The 14,440-nt window shown below is 59.1% G+C and overlaps 1 protein-coding gene across 2 annotated transcripts in view; it reads left to right on the top strand.

Moving 5' to 3' along the window:
- The window catches only part of LOC141073571 (uncharacterized), a 700,581-nt gene that overhangs the window by 1,615 nt on the left and 684,526 nt on the right, over window positions 1-14,440 (top strand). The window contains exon 1 of one of the 2 annotated variants that reach the window (XM_073560881.1): window positions 8,269-14,176. The exons of the other annotated variant lie outside the window; for it this stretch is intronic. The gene's annotated coding sequence lies outside the window, so the exon portion shown is untranslated. Of the gene's footprint in view, window positions 1-8,268; window positions 14,177-14,440 lie in introns of those variants that run through there. 2 annotated transcript variants of the gene reach the window in all.

Raw genomic sequence — 14,440 nt, forward strand, 5'->3', positions numbered from 1 at the left:
AAGTCTGCACTGGTAATGGGGAGCAGGGACTGTGTGATAGAGGGGACAGGACTCAGTCCTGGGGGGGCACCGGGACTCTGCACATTAGGGGTCAGCCGGCTCCACATGTAAGAGCTGGAGGAGAAGTCTGCACTTGTGAGCGATAATGGGGGAGCAGGGACCCATATAGAGGGGACAGGACCCAGTCCTGGGGGGCACCGGGGCTCGCACATTAGGGTACAGCCGGCTCCACATGTAAGAGCTGGAGGAGAAGTCTGCACTGGTGAGCGGTAATGGGGGAGCAGGGACTGTGTGATAGGAGGGACAGAACTCAGTCCTGGGGGGCACCGGGACTCTGCACATTAGGGGACAGCCGGTTCCACATGTAAGAGCTGGAGGAGAAGTCTGCACTGGTGAGCGGTAATGGGGGAGCAGGGACTGTGTGATAGAGGGGACATGACTCAGTCCTGGGGGGCACCGGGACTCTGCACATTAGGGTACAGCCGGCTCCACATGTAAGAGCTGGAGGAGAAGTCTGCACTGGTGAGTGGTAATGGGGGAGCAGGGACTGTGTGATAGAGGGGACAGGACTCAGTCCTGGGGGGGCACCGGGACTCTGCACATTAGGGTACAGCCGGCTCCACATGTAAGAGCTGGAGGAGAAGTCTACACTGATGAGCGGTAATGGGGGAGCAGGGACTGTGTGATAGAGGGGACAGGACTCAGTCCTGGGGGGCACCGGGACTCTGCACATTAGGGTACAGCCGGCTCCACATGTAAGAGCTGGAGGAGAAGTCTGCACTGGTGAGCGGTAATGGGGGAGCAGGGACTGTGTGATAGAGGGGACAGGACTCAGTCCTGGGGGGGCACCGGGACTCTGCACATTAGGGGACAGCCGGCTCCACATGTAAGAGCTGGAGGAGAAGTCTGCACTGGTGAGCGGTAAAGGGGGAGCAGGGACTGTGTGATAGAGGGGACAGGACTCAGTCCTGGGGGAGCACCGGGACTCTGCACATTAGGGTACAGCCGGCTCCACATGTAAGAGCTGGAGGAGAAGTCTGCACTGGTGAGCGATAATGGGGGAGCAGGGACTGTGTGATAGATTGGACAGGACTCAGTCCTGGGGGGGCACCGGGACGCTGCACATTAGGGTGCAGCCGACTCCACATGTAAGAGCTGGAGGAGAAGTCTGCACTGGTAATGGGGAGCAGGGACTGTGTGATAGAGGGGACAGGACTCAGTCCTGGGGGGCACCGGGACTCTGCACATTAGGGTACAGCCGGCTCCACATGTAAGAGCTGGAGGAGACGTCTGCACTGGTGAACGGGAATGGGGGAGCAGGGACTGTGATAGAGGGGACAGGACTCAGTCCTGGGGGGCACCGGGACTCTGCACATTAGGGGACAGCTGGCTCCACATGTAAGAGCTGGAGGAGAAGTCTACACTGGTCAGCGGTAATGGGGAAGCAGGGACTGTGTGATAGAGGGGACAGGACTCAGTCCTGGGGGGCACCGGGACTCTGCACATTAGGGTACAGCCGGCCCCACATGTAAGAGCTGGAGGACAAGTCTGCACTGGTGAGCGGTAATGGGGGAGCAGGGACTGTGTGATAGAGAGGACAGGACTCAGTCCTGGGGGGCTCCGGGACTCTGCACATTAGGGTACAGCCGGCTCCACATGTAAGAGCTGGAGGAGAAGTCTGCACTGGTGAGCGGTAATGGGGGAGCAGGGACTGTGTGATAGAGGGGACAGGACTCAGTCCTAGGGGGCACCGGGACTCTGCACATTAGGGTACAGCCGGCTCCACATGTAAGAGCTGGAGGAGAAGTCTGCACTGTTGAGTGGTAATGGGGGAGCAGGGACTGTGTGATAGAGGGGACAGGACTCAGTCCTAGGGGGCACCGGGACTCTGCACATTAGGGTACAGCCGGCTCCACATGTAAGAGCTGGAGGAGAAGTCTGCACTGGTGAGCGGTAATGGGGGAGCAGGGACTGTGTGATAGAGGGGACAGGATTCAGTCCTGGGGGGGCACCGGGACTCTGCACATTAGGGTACAGCTGGCTCCACATGTAAGAGCTGGAGGAGAAGTCTGCACTGGTGAGTGGTAATGGGGGAGCAGGGACTGTGTGATAGAAGGGACAGGATTCAGTCCTGGGGGGCACCGGGACTCTGCACATTAGGGTACAGCCGGCTCCACATGTATAAGCTGGAGAAGTCTGCACTGGTGAGCGATAATGGGGGAGCAGGGACTGTGTGATAGAGGGGACAAGACTCAGTCCTGGGGGGCACCGGGACTCTGCACATTAGGGTACAGCCGGCTCCACATGTTAGAGCTGGAGGAGACGTCTGCACTGGTGAGCGGTAATGGGGGAGCAGGGACTGTGTGATAGAGAGGACAGGACTCAGTCCTGGGGGGCTCCGGGACTCTGCACATTAGGGGACAGCCGGCTCCACATGTAAGAGCTGGAGGAGAAGTCTGCACTGGTGAGTGGTAATGGGGGAGCAGGGACTGTGTGATAGAGGGGACAGGACTCAGTCCTGGGGGGCACCGGGACTCTGCACATTAGGGAACAGCCGGCTCCACATGTAAGAGCTGGAGGAGAAGTCTGCACTGGTGATCGGTAATTGGGGAGCAGGGACTGTGTGATAGAGGGGACAGGACTCAGTCCTGGGGGGCACCGGGACTCTGCACATTAGGGAACAGCCGGCTCCACATGTAAGAGCTGGAGGAGAAGTCTGCACTGGTGATCGGTAATTGGGGAGCAGGGACTGTGTGATAGAGGGGACAGGACTCAGTCCTGGGGGGCACCGGGACTCTGCACATTAGGGGACAGACGGCTCCACTTGTAAGAGCTGGAGGAGAAGTCTGCACTGGTCAGCGGTAATGGGGGAGCAGGGACTGTGTGATAGAGGGGACAGGACTCAGTCCTGGGGGAGCACCGGGACTCTGCACATTAGGGTACAGCCGGCTCCACATGTAAGAGCTGGAGGAGAAGTCTGCACTGGTAATGGGGAGCAGGCACTGTGTGATAGAGGGGACAGGACTCAGTCCTGGGGGGCACCGGGACTCTGCACATTAGGGGACAACCGACTCCACATGTAAGAGCTGGAGGAGAAGTCTGCACTGGTGAGCGATAATGGGGGAGCAGGGACTGTGTGATAGAGGGGACAGGACTCAGTCCTGGGGGGCACCGGGACTCTGCACATTAGGGGACAGCCGGCTCCACTTGTAAGAGCTGGAGGAGAAGGCTGCACTGGTGAGTGGTAATGGGGGAGCAGGGACTGTGTGATAGAGGGGACAGGACTCAGTCCTGGGGGGCACCGGGACTCTGCACATTAGGGGACAGCTGGCTCCACATGTAAGAGCTGGAGGAGAAGTCTGCACTGGTGAGCGGTAATGGGGGAGCAGGGACTGTGTGATACAAGGGACAGGACTCAGTCCTGGGGGGGCACCGGGACTCTGCACATTAGGGGACAGCCGACTCCACATGTAAGAGCTGGAGGAGAAGTCTGCACTGGTGAGCGGTAATGGGGGAGCAGGGACTGTGTGATACAAGGGACAGGACTCAGTCCTGGGGGGGCACCGGGACTCTGCACATTAGGGGACAGCCGACTCCACATGTAAGAGCTGGAGGAGAAGTCTGCACTGGTGAGCGGTAATGGGGGAGCAGGGACTGTGTGATAGAGGGGACAGGACTCAGTCCTGGGGGGCACCGGGACTCTGCACATTAGGGGACAGCCGGCTCCACATGTAAGAGCTGGAGGAGAAGTCTGCACTGGTGAGCGGTAATGGGGGAGCAGGGACTGTGTGATACAAGGGACAGGACTCAGTCCTGGGGGGCACCGGGACTCTGCACATTAGGGTACAGCCGACTCCACATGTAAGAGCTGGAGGAGAAGTCTGCACTGGTAATGGGGAGCAGGGACTGTGTGATAGAGGGGACAGGACTCAGTCCTGGGGGGGCACCGGGACTCTGCACATTAGGGTACAGCCGACTCCACATGTAAGAGCTGGAGGAGAAGTCTGCACTGGTGAGCGGTAATGGGGGAGCAGGGACTGTGTGATAGAGGGGATAGGACCCAGTCCTGGGGGGCACCGGGACTCTGCACATTAGGGTACAGCCGGCTCCACATGTAAGAGCTGGAGGAGAAGTCTGCACTGGTAATGGGGAGCAGGGACTGTGTGATAGAGGGGACAGGACTCAGTCCTGGGGGGGCACCGGGACTCTGCACATTAGGGTACAGCCGACTCCACATGTAAGAGCTGGAGGAGAAGTCTGCACTGGTAATGGGGAGCAGGGACTGTGTGATAGAGGGGACAGGACTCAGTCCTGGGGGGGCACCGGGACTCTGCACATTAGGGGTCAGCCGGCTCCACATGTAAGAGCTGGAGGAGAAGTCTGCACTTGTGAGCGATAATGGGGGAGCAGGGACCCATATAGAGGGGACAGGACCCAGTCCTGGGGGGCACCGGGGCTCGCACATTAGGGTACAGCCGGCTCCACATGTAAGAGCTGGAGGAGAAGTCTGCACTGGTGAGCGGTAATGGGGGAGCAGGGACTGTGTGATAGGAGGGACAGAACTCAGTCCTGGGGGGCACCGGGACTCTGCACATTAGGGGACAGCCGGTTCCACATGTAAGAGCTGGAGGAGAAGTCTGCACTGGTGAGCGGTAATGGGGGAGCAGGGACTGTGTGATAGAGGGGACATGACTCAGTCCTGGGGGGCACCGGGACTCTGCACATTAGGGTACAGCCGGCTCCACATGTAAGAGCTGGAGGAGAAGTCTGCACTGGTGAGTGGTAATGGGGGAGCAGGGACTGTGTGATAGAGGGGACAGGACTCAGTCCTGGGGGGGCACCGGGACTCTGCACATTAGGGTACAGCCGGCTCCACATGTAAGAGCTGGAGGAGAAGTCTACACTGATGAGCGGTAATGGGGGAGCAGGGACTGTGTGATAGAGGGGACAGGACTCAGTCCTGGGGGGCACCGGGACTCTGCACATTAGGGTACAGCCGGCTCCACATGTAAGAGCTGGAGGAGAAGTCTGCACTGGTGAGCGGTAATGGGGGAGCAGGGACTGTGTGATAGAGGGGACAGGACTCAGTCCTGGGGGGGCACCGGGACTCTGCACATTAGGGGACAGCCGGCTCCACATGTAAGAGCTGGAGGAGAAGTCTGCACTGGTGAGCGGTAAAGGGGGAGCAGGGACTGTGTGATAGAGGGGACAGGACTCAGTCCTGGGGGAGCACCGGGACTCTGCACATTAGGGTACAGCCGGCTCCACATGTAAGAGCTGGAGGAGAAGTCTGCACTGGTGAGCGATAATGGGGGAGCAGGGACTGTGTGATAGATTGGACAGGACTCAGTCCTGGGGGGGCACCGGGACGCTGCACATTAGGGTGCAGCCGACTCCACATGTAAGAGCTGGAGGAGAAGTCTGCACTGGTAATGGGGAGCAGGGACTGTGTGATAGAGGGGACAGGACTCAGTCCTGGGGGGCACCGGGACTCTGCACATTAGGGTACAGCCGGCTCCACATGTAAGAGCTGGAGGAGACGTCTGCACTGGTGAACGGGAATGGGGGAGCAGGGACTGTGATAGAGGGGACAGGACTCAGTCCTGGGGGGCACCGGGACTCTGCACATTAGGGGACAGCTGGCTCCACATGTAAGAGCTGGAGGAGAAGTCTACACTGGTCAGCGGTAATGGGGAAGCAGGGACTGTGTGATAGAGGGGACAGGACTCAGTCCTGGGGGGCACCGGGACTCTGCACATTAGGGTACAGCCGGCCCCACATGTAAGAGCTGGAGGACAAGTCTGCACTGGTGAGCGGTAATGGGGGAGCAGGGACTGTGTGATAGAGAGGACAGGACTCAGTCCTGGGGGGCTCCGGGACTCTGCACATTAGGGTACAGCCGGCTCCACATGTAAGAGCTGGAGGAGAAGTCTGCACTGGTGAGCGGTAATGGGGGAGCAGGGACTGTGTGATAGAGGGGACAGGACTCAGTCCTAGGGGGCACCGGGACTCTGCACATTAGGGTACAGCCGGCTCCACATGTAAGAGCTGGAGGAGAAGTCTGCACTGTTGAGTGGTAATGGGGGAGCAGGGACTGTGTGATAGAGGGGACAGGACTCAGTCCTAGGGGGCACCGGGACTCTGCACATTAGGGTACAGCCGGCTCCACATGTAAGAGCTGGAGGAGAAGTCTGCACTGGTGAGCGGTAATGGGGGAGCAGGGACTGTGTGATAGAGGGGACAGGATTCAGTCCTGGGGGGGCACCGGGACTCTGCACATTAGGGTACAGCTGGCTCCACATGTAAGAGCTGGAGGAGAAGTCTGCACTGGTGAGTGGTAATGGGGGAGCAGGGACTGTGTGATAGAAGGGACAGGATTCAGTCCTGGGGGGCACCGGGACTCTGCACATTAGGGTACAGCCGGCTCCACATGTATAAGCTGGAGAAGTCTGCACTGGTGAGCGATAATGGGGGAGCAGGGACTGTGTGATAGAGGGGACAAGACTCAGTCCTGGGGGGCACCGGGACTCTGCACATTAGGGTACAGCCGGCTCCACATGTTAGAGCTGGAGGAGACGTCTGCACTGGTGAGCGGTAATGGGGGAGCAGGGACTGTGTGATAGAGAGGACAGGACTCAGTCCTGGGGGGCTCCGGGACTCTGCACATTAGGGGACAGCCGGCTCCACATGTAAGAGCTGGAGGAGAAGTCTGCACTGGTGAGTGGTAATGGGGGAGCAGGGACTGTGTGATAGAGGGGACAGGACTCAGTCCTGGGGGGCACCGGGACTCTGCACATTAGGGAACAGCCGGCTCCACATGTAAGAGCTGGAGGAGAAGTCTGCACTGGTGATCGGTAATTGGGGAGCAGGGACTGTGTGATAGAGGGGACAGGACTCAGTCCTGGGGGGCACCGGGACTCTGCACATTAGGGAACAGCCGGCTCCACATGTAAGAGCTGGAGGAGAAGTCTGCACTGGTGATCGGTAATTGGGGAGCAGGGACTGTGTGATAGAGGGGACAGGACTCAGTCCTGGGGGGCACCGGGACTCTGCACATTAGGGGACAGACGGCTCCACTTGTAAGAGCTGGAGGAGAAGTCTGCACTGGTCAGCGGTAATGGGGGAGCAGGGACTGTGTGATAGAGGGGACAGGACTCAGTCCTGGGGGAGCACCGGGACTCTGCACATTAGGGTACAGCCGGCTCCACATGTAAGAGCTGGAGGAGAAGTCTGCACTGGTAATGGGGAGCAGGCACTGTGTGATAGAGGGGACAGGACTCAGTCCTGGGGGGCACCGGGACTCTGCACATTAGGGGACAACCGACTCCACATGTAAGAGCTGGAGGAGAAGTCTGCACTGGTGAGCGATAATGGGGGAGCAGGGACTGTGTGATAGAGGGGACAGGACTCAGTCCTGGGGGGCACCGGGACTCTGCACATTAGGGGACAGCCGGCTCCACATGTAAGAGCTGGAGGAGAAGTCTGCACTGGTGAGTGGTAATGGGGGAGCAGGGACTGTGTGATAGAGGGGACAGGACTCAGTCCTGGGGGGCACCGGGACTCTGCACATTAGGGGACAGCTGGCTCCACATGTAAGAGCTGGAGGAGAAGTCTGCACTGGTGAGCGGTAATGGGGGAGCAGGGACTGTGTGATAGAGGGGACAGGACTCAGTCCTGGGGGGGGCACCGGGACTCTGCACATTAGGGGACAGCCGGCTCCACTTGTAAGAGCTGGAGGAGAAGGCTGCACTGGTCAGCGGTAATGGGGGAGTAGGGACTGTGTGATAGAGGGGACAGGACTCAGTCCTGGGGGGCACCGGGACTCTGCACATTAGGGGACAGCCGGCTCCACTTGTAAGAGCTGGAGGAGAAGGCTGCACTGGTCAGCGGTAATGGGGGAGTAGGGACTGTGTGATAGAGGGGACAGGACTCAGTCCTGGGGGGGGCACCGGGACTCTGCACATTAGGGGACAGCCGGCTCCACATGTAAGAGCTGGAGGAGAAGTCTGCACTGGTGAGCGGTAATGGGGGAGCAGGGACTGTGTGATAGAGGGGACAGGACTCAGTCCTGGGGGGGGCACCGGGACTCTGCACATTAGGGGACAGCCGGCTCCACATGTAAGAGCTGGAGGAGAAGGCTGCACTGGTCAGCGGTAATGGGGGAGCAGGGACTGTGTGATAGAGGGGACAGGACTCAGTCCTGGGGGGCACCGGGACTCTGCACATTAGGGGACAGCCGGCTCCACTTGTAAGAGCTGGAGGAGAAGGCTGCACTGGTCAGCAGTAATGGGGGAGTAGGGACTGTGTGATAGAGGGGACAGGACTCAGCCCTGGGGGGCACCGGGACTCTGCACATTAGGGGACAGCTGGCTCCACATGTAAGAGCTGGAGGAGAAGTCTGCACTGGTGAGCGGTAATGGGGGAGCAGGGACTGTGTGATAGAGGGGACAGGACTCAGTCCTGGGGGGGGCACCGGGACTCTGCACATTAGGGGACAGCCGGCTCCACATGTAAGAGCTGGAGGAGAAGTCTGCACTGGTGAGCGGTAATGGGGGAGCAGGGACTGTGTGATAGAGAGGACAGGACTCAGTCCTGGGGGGCACCGGGACTCTGCACATTAGGGTACAGCCGGCTCAACATGTAAAAGCTGGAGAAGTCTGCACTGGTGAGCGGTAATGGGGGAGCAGGGACTGTGTGATAGAGGGGACAGGACTCAGTCCTGGGGGGGCACCGGGACTCTGCACATTAGGGGACAGCCGGCTCCACATGTAAGAGCTGGAGGAGAAGTCTGCACTGGTGAGCGGTAATGGGGGAGCAGGGACTGTGATAGAGGGGACAGGACTCAGTCCTGGGGGGCACCGGGACTCTGCATATTAGGGTACAGCCAACTCCACATGTAAGAGCTGGAGGAGAAGTCTGCACTGGTAATGGGGAGCAGGGACTGTGTGATAGAGGGGACAGGACTCAGTCCAGGGGGGCACCGGGACTCTGCACATTAGGGTACAGCCGACTCCACATGTAAGAGCTGGAGGAGAAGTCTGCACTGGTAATGGGGAGCAGGGACTGTGTGATAGAGGGGACAGGACTCAGTCCTGGGGGGCACCGGGACTCTGCACATTAGGGGACAGACTGCTCCACTTGTAAGAGCTGGAGGAGAAGTCTGCACTGGTGAGCGGTAATGGGGGAGCAGGGACTGTGTGATAGAGGGGACAGGACTCAGTCCTGGGGGAGCACCGGGACTCTGCACATTAGGGTACAGCCGACTCCACATGTAAGAGCTGGAGGAGAAGTCTGCACTGGTAATGGGGAGCAGGAACTGTGTGATAGAGGGGACAGGACTCAGTCCTGGGGGGCACCGGGACTCTGCACATTAGGGGACAACCGACTCCACATGTAAGAGCTGGAGGAGAAGTCTGCACTGGTGAGCGATAATGGGGGAGCAGGGACTGTGTGATAGAGGGGACAGGACGCAGTCCTGTGGAGCACCGGGACGCTGCACATTAGGGTACAGCCGGCTCCACATGTAAGAGCTGGAGGAGAAGTCTGCACTGGTCAGCGGTAATGGGGGAGCAGGGACTGTGTGATAGAGGGGACATGACTCAGTCCTGGCGGAGCATCGGGACTCTGCACATTAGGGTACAGCCGGCCCCACATGTAAGAGCTGGAGGACAAGTCTGCACTGGTGAACGGTAATGGGGGAGCAGGGACTGTGTGATAGATGGGACAGGACTCAGTCCTGGGGGAGCACCGGGACTCTGCACATTAGGGTACAGCCGGCTCCACATGTAAGAGCCGGAGGAGAAGTCTGCACTGGTGAGCGGTAATGGGGGAGCAGGGACTGTGTAATAGAGGGGACAGGACTCATTCCTGGGGTGCACCGGGACTCTGCACATTAGGGTACAGCCGGCTCCACATGTAAGAGCTGGAGGAGAAGTCTGCACTGGTGAGCGGTAATGGGGGAGCAGGGACTGTGTGATAGAGGGGACAGGACTCAGTCCTGGGGGGCACCGGGACTCTGCACATTAGGGTACAGCTGACTCCACATGTAAGAGCTGGAGGAGAAGTCTGCACTGGTAATGGGGAGCAGGGACTGTGTGATAGAGGGGACAGGACTCAGTCCTGGGGGGCACCGGGACTCTGCACATTAGGGTACAGCCGACTCCACATGTAAGAGCTGGAGGAGAAGTCTGCACTGGTAATGGGGAGCAGGGACTTTGTGATAGAGGGGACAGGACTCAGTCCTGGGGGGGCACCGGGACTCTGCACATTAGGGTACAGCCGACTCCACATGTAAGAGCTGGAGGAGAAGTCTGCACTGGTAATGGGGAGCAGGGACTGTGTGATAGAGGGGATAGGACTCAGTCCTGGGGGGCACCGGGACTCTGCACATTAGGGGTCAGCCGGCTCCACATGTAAGAGCTGGAGGAGAAGTCTGCACTTGTGAGCGATAATGGGGGAGCAGGGACTGTGTGATAGAGGAGACAGGACTCAGTCCTGGGGGGCACCGGAACTCTGCACATTAGGGTACAGCCGGCTCCACATGTAAGAGCTGGAGGAGAAGTCTGCACTGGTGAGAAGGTAATGGGGGAGCAGGGACTGTGTGATAGAGGGGACAGGGCTCAGTCCTGGGGGAGCACCGGGACTCTGCACATTAGGGTACAGCCGGCTCCACATGTAAGAGCTGGAGGAGAAGTCTGCACTGGTGAGCGGTAATGGGGGAGCAGGGACTGTGTGATAGAGGGGACAGGACTCAGTCCTGGGGAAGCAGCGGGACTCTGCACATTAGGGTACAGCCGGCTCCACATGTAAGAGCTGGAGGAGAAGCTGCACTGGTGATCGGTAATGGGGGAGCAGGGACTGTGTGATAGAGGGGACAGGACTCAGTCCTGGGGGGAACCGGGACTCTGCACATTAGGGGACAGCCGGCTCCACATGTAAGAGCTGGAGAAGTCTGCACTGGTGAGTGATAATGGGGGAGCAGGGACTGTGTGATAGAGGGGACAGGACTCAGTCCTGGGGGGGTTCCGGGACTTTGCACATTAGGGTACAGCCTGCTCCACATGTAAGAGCTGGAGGAGAAGTCTGCACTGGTAATGGGGAGCAGGGACTGTGTGATAGAGGGGACAGGACTCAGTCCTGGGGAAGCAGCGGGACTCTGCACATTGGGGTACAGCCGGCTCCACATGTAAGAGCTGGAGGAGAAGTCTGCACTGGTGAGCGGTAATGGGGGAGCAGGGAATGTGTGATAGAGGGGACAGGACTCAGTCCTGGGGGGCACCGGGACTCTGCACATTAGGGGACAGCCGGCTCCACATGTAAGAGCTGGAGGAGAAGTCTGCACTTGTGAGCGATAATGGGGGAGCAGGGACTGTGTGATAGAGGGGACAGGACTCAGTCCTGGGGGGGCACCGGGACTCTGCACATTAGGGTACAGCCGACTCCACATGTAAGAGCTGGATGAGAAGTCTGCACTGGTAATGGGGAGCAGGGATTGTGTGATAGAGGGGATAGGACTTAGTCCTGGGGGACACCGGGACTCTGCACATTAGGGTACAGCCGGCTCCACATGTAAGAGCTGGAGGAGAAGTCTGCACTGGTGAGCCGTAATGGGGGAGCAGGGACTGTGTGATAGAGGGGACAGGACTCAGTCCTGGGGGAGCACCGGGACTCTGCACATTAGGGTACAGCCGGCCCCACATGTAAGAGCTGGAGGACAAGTCTGCACTGGTAATGGGGAGCAGGGACTGTGTGATAGAGGGGACAGGACTCAGTCCTGGGGGGCATCGGGACTCTGCACATTAGGGTACAGCCGGCTCCACATGTAAGAGCTGGAGGAGAAGTCTGCACTGGTGAGCGATAATGGGGGAGCAGGGACTGTGTGATAGAGGAGACAGGACTCAGTCCTGGGGGACACCGGGACTCTGCACATTAGGGTACAGCTGGCTCCAAATGTAAGAGCTGGAGGAGAAGTCTGCAGTGGTGAGCGGTAATGGGGAGCAGGGACTGTGTGATAGAGGGGACAGGACTCAGTCCTGGGGGGCACCGGGACTCTGCACATTAGGGGACAGCCGGCTCCACATTTAAGAGCTGGAGGAGAAGTCTGCACTGGTGAGCGGTAATGGGGGAGCAGGGACTGTGTGATAGAGGGGACAGGACTCAGTCCTGGGGGAGCACCGGGACTCTGCACATTAGGGTACAGCCGGCTCCTCATGTAAGAGCTGGAGGAGAAGTCTGCACTGGTGAGCGGTAATGGGGGAGCAGGGACTGTGTGATAGAGGGGACAGGACTCAGTCCTGGGGGGCACCGGGACTCTGCACATTAGGGTACAGCCGGCTCCACATGTAAGAGCTGGAGGAGAAGTCTGCACTGGTGAGCGGTAATGGGGGAGCAGGGACTGTGTGATAGAGGGGACAGGACTCAGTCCTGGGGGAGCACCGGGACTCTGCACATTAGGGTACAGCCGGCTCCACATGTAAGAGCTGGAGGAGAAGTCTGCACTGGTCAGCGGTAATGAGGGAGCAGGGACTGTGTGATAGAGGGGACAGGACTCTGTCCTGGGGGAGCACCGGGACTCTGCACATTAGGGTACAGCCGGCCCCACATGTAAGAGCTGGAGGAGACGTCTGCACTGGTGAGCGATAATGGGGGAGCAGGGACTGTGTGATAGAGGGGACACGACTCAGTCCTGGGGGGGCACCGGGACTTTGCACATTAGGGTACATCCGACTCCACATGTAAGAGCTGGAGGAGAAGTCTGCACTGGTAATGGGGAGCAGGGACTGTGTGATAGAGGGGACAGGACTCAGTCCTGGGGGAGCACCGGGACTCTGCACATTAGGGTACAGCCTGCTCCACATGTAAGAGCTGGAGGAGAAGTCTGCACTGGTGAGTGGTATTGGGGAGCAGGGACTGTGTGATAGAGGGGACAGGACTCAGTCCTGGGGGAGCACCGGGACTCTGCACATTAGGGTACAGCCGGCTCCACCTGTAAGAGCTGGAGGAAAAGTCTGCACTGGTGAGCGGTAATGGGGGAGCAGGGACTGTGTGATAGAGGAGACAGGACTCAGTCCTGGGGGAGCACCGGGACTCTGCACATTAGGGTACAGCCGGCTCCACATGTAAGAGCTGGAGAAGTCTGCACTGGTGAGCGGTAATGGGGGAGCAGGGACTGTGTGATAGAGGGGACAGGACTCTGTCCTGGGGGAGCACCGGGACTCTGCACGTTAGGGTACAGCCGGCCCCACATGTAAGAGCTGGAGGAGACGTCTGCACTGGTGAACGGGAATGGGGGAGCAGGGACTGTGATAGAGGGGACAGGACTCAGTCCTGGGGGGGCACCGGGACTCTGCACATTAGGGTACAGCCGGCTCCACATGTAAGAGCTGGAGGAGAAGTCTGCACTGGTGAGCGATAATGGGGGAGCAGGGACTGTGTGATAGAGGGGACACGACTCAGTCCTGGGGGGGCACCGGGACTTTGCACATTAGGGTACATCCGACTCCACATGTAAGAGCTGGAGGAGAAGTCTGCACTGGTAATGGGGAGCAGGGACTGTGTGATAGAGGGGACAGGACTCAGTCCTGGGGGAGCACCGGGACTCTGCACATTAGGGTACAGCCTGCTCCACATGTAAGAGCTGGAGGAGAAGTCTGCACTGGTGAGTGGTATTGGGGAGCAGGGACTGTGTGATAGAGGGGACAGGACTCAGTCCTGGGGGAGCACCGGGACTCTGCACATTAGGGTACAGCCGGCTCCACCTGTAAGAGCTGGAGGAAAAGTCTGCACTGGTGAGCGGTAATGGGGGAGCAGGGACTGTGTGATAGAGGGGACAGGACTCAGTCCTGGGGAGCACCGGGACTCTGCACATTAGGGTACATCTGGCTCCAAATGTAAGAGCTGGAGGAGAAGTCTGCAGTGGTGAGCGGTAATGGGGAGCAGGGACTGTGTGATAGAGGGGACAGGACTCAGTCCTGGGTGGCACCGGGACTCTGCACATTAGGGGACAGCCGGCTCCACATTTAAGAGCTGGAGGAGAAGTCTGCACTGGTGAGCGGTAATGGGGGAGCAGGGACTGTGTGATAGAGGGGACAGGACTCAGTCCTGGGGGGCACCGGGACTCTGCACATTAGGGTACAGCCGGCTCCACATGTAAGAGCTGGAGGAGAAGTCTGCACTGGTCAGCGGTAATGGGGGAGCAGGGACTGTGTGATAGAGGGGACAGGACTCAGTCCTGGGGGAGCACCGGGACTCTGCACATTAGGGTACAGCCGGCTCCACATGTAAGAGCTGGAGGAGACGTCTGCACTGGTGAACGGGAATGGGGGAGCAGGGACTGTGATAGAGGGGACAGGACTCAGTCCTGGGGGGGCACCGGGACTCTGCACATTAGGGTACAGCCGGCTCCACATGTAAGAGCTGGAGGAGAAGTCTGCACTGGTGA

This window comes from Dendrobates tinctorius, unplaced genomic scaffold, assembly GCF_039654945.1.
Source record: "Dendrobates tinctorius isolate UK_male_01 unplaced genomic scaffold, ASM3965494v1 ptg000014l, whole genome shotgun sequence".
Lineage (NCBI taxonomy): Eukaryota > Metazoa > Chordata > Amphibia > Anura > Dendrobatidae > Dendrobates > Dendrobates tinctorius.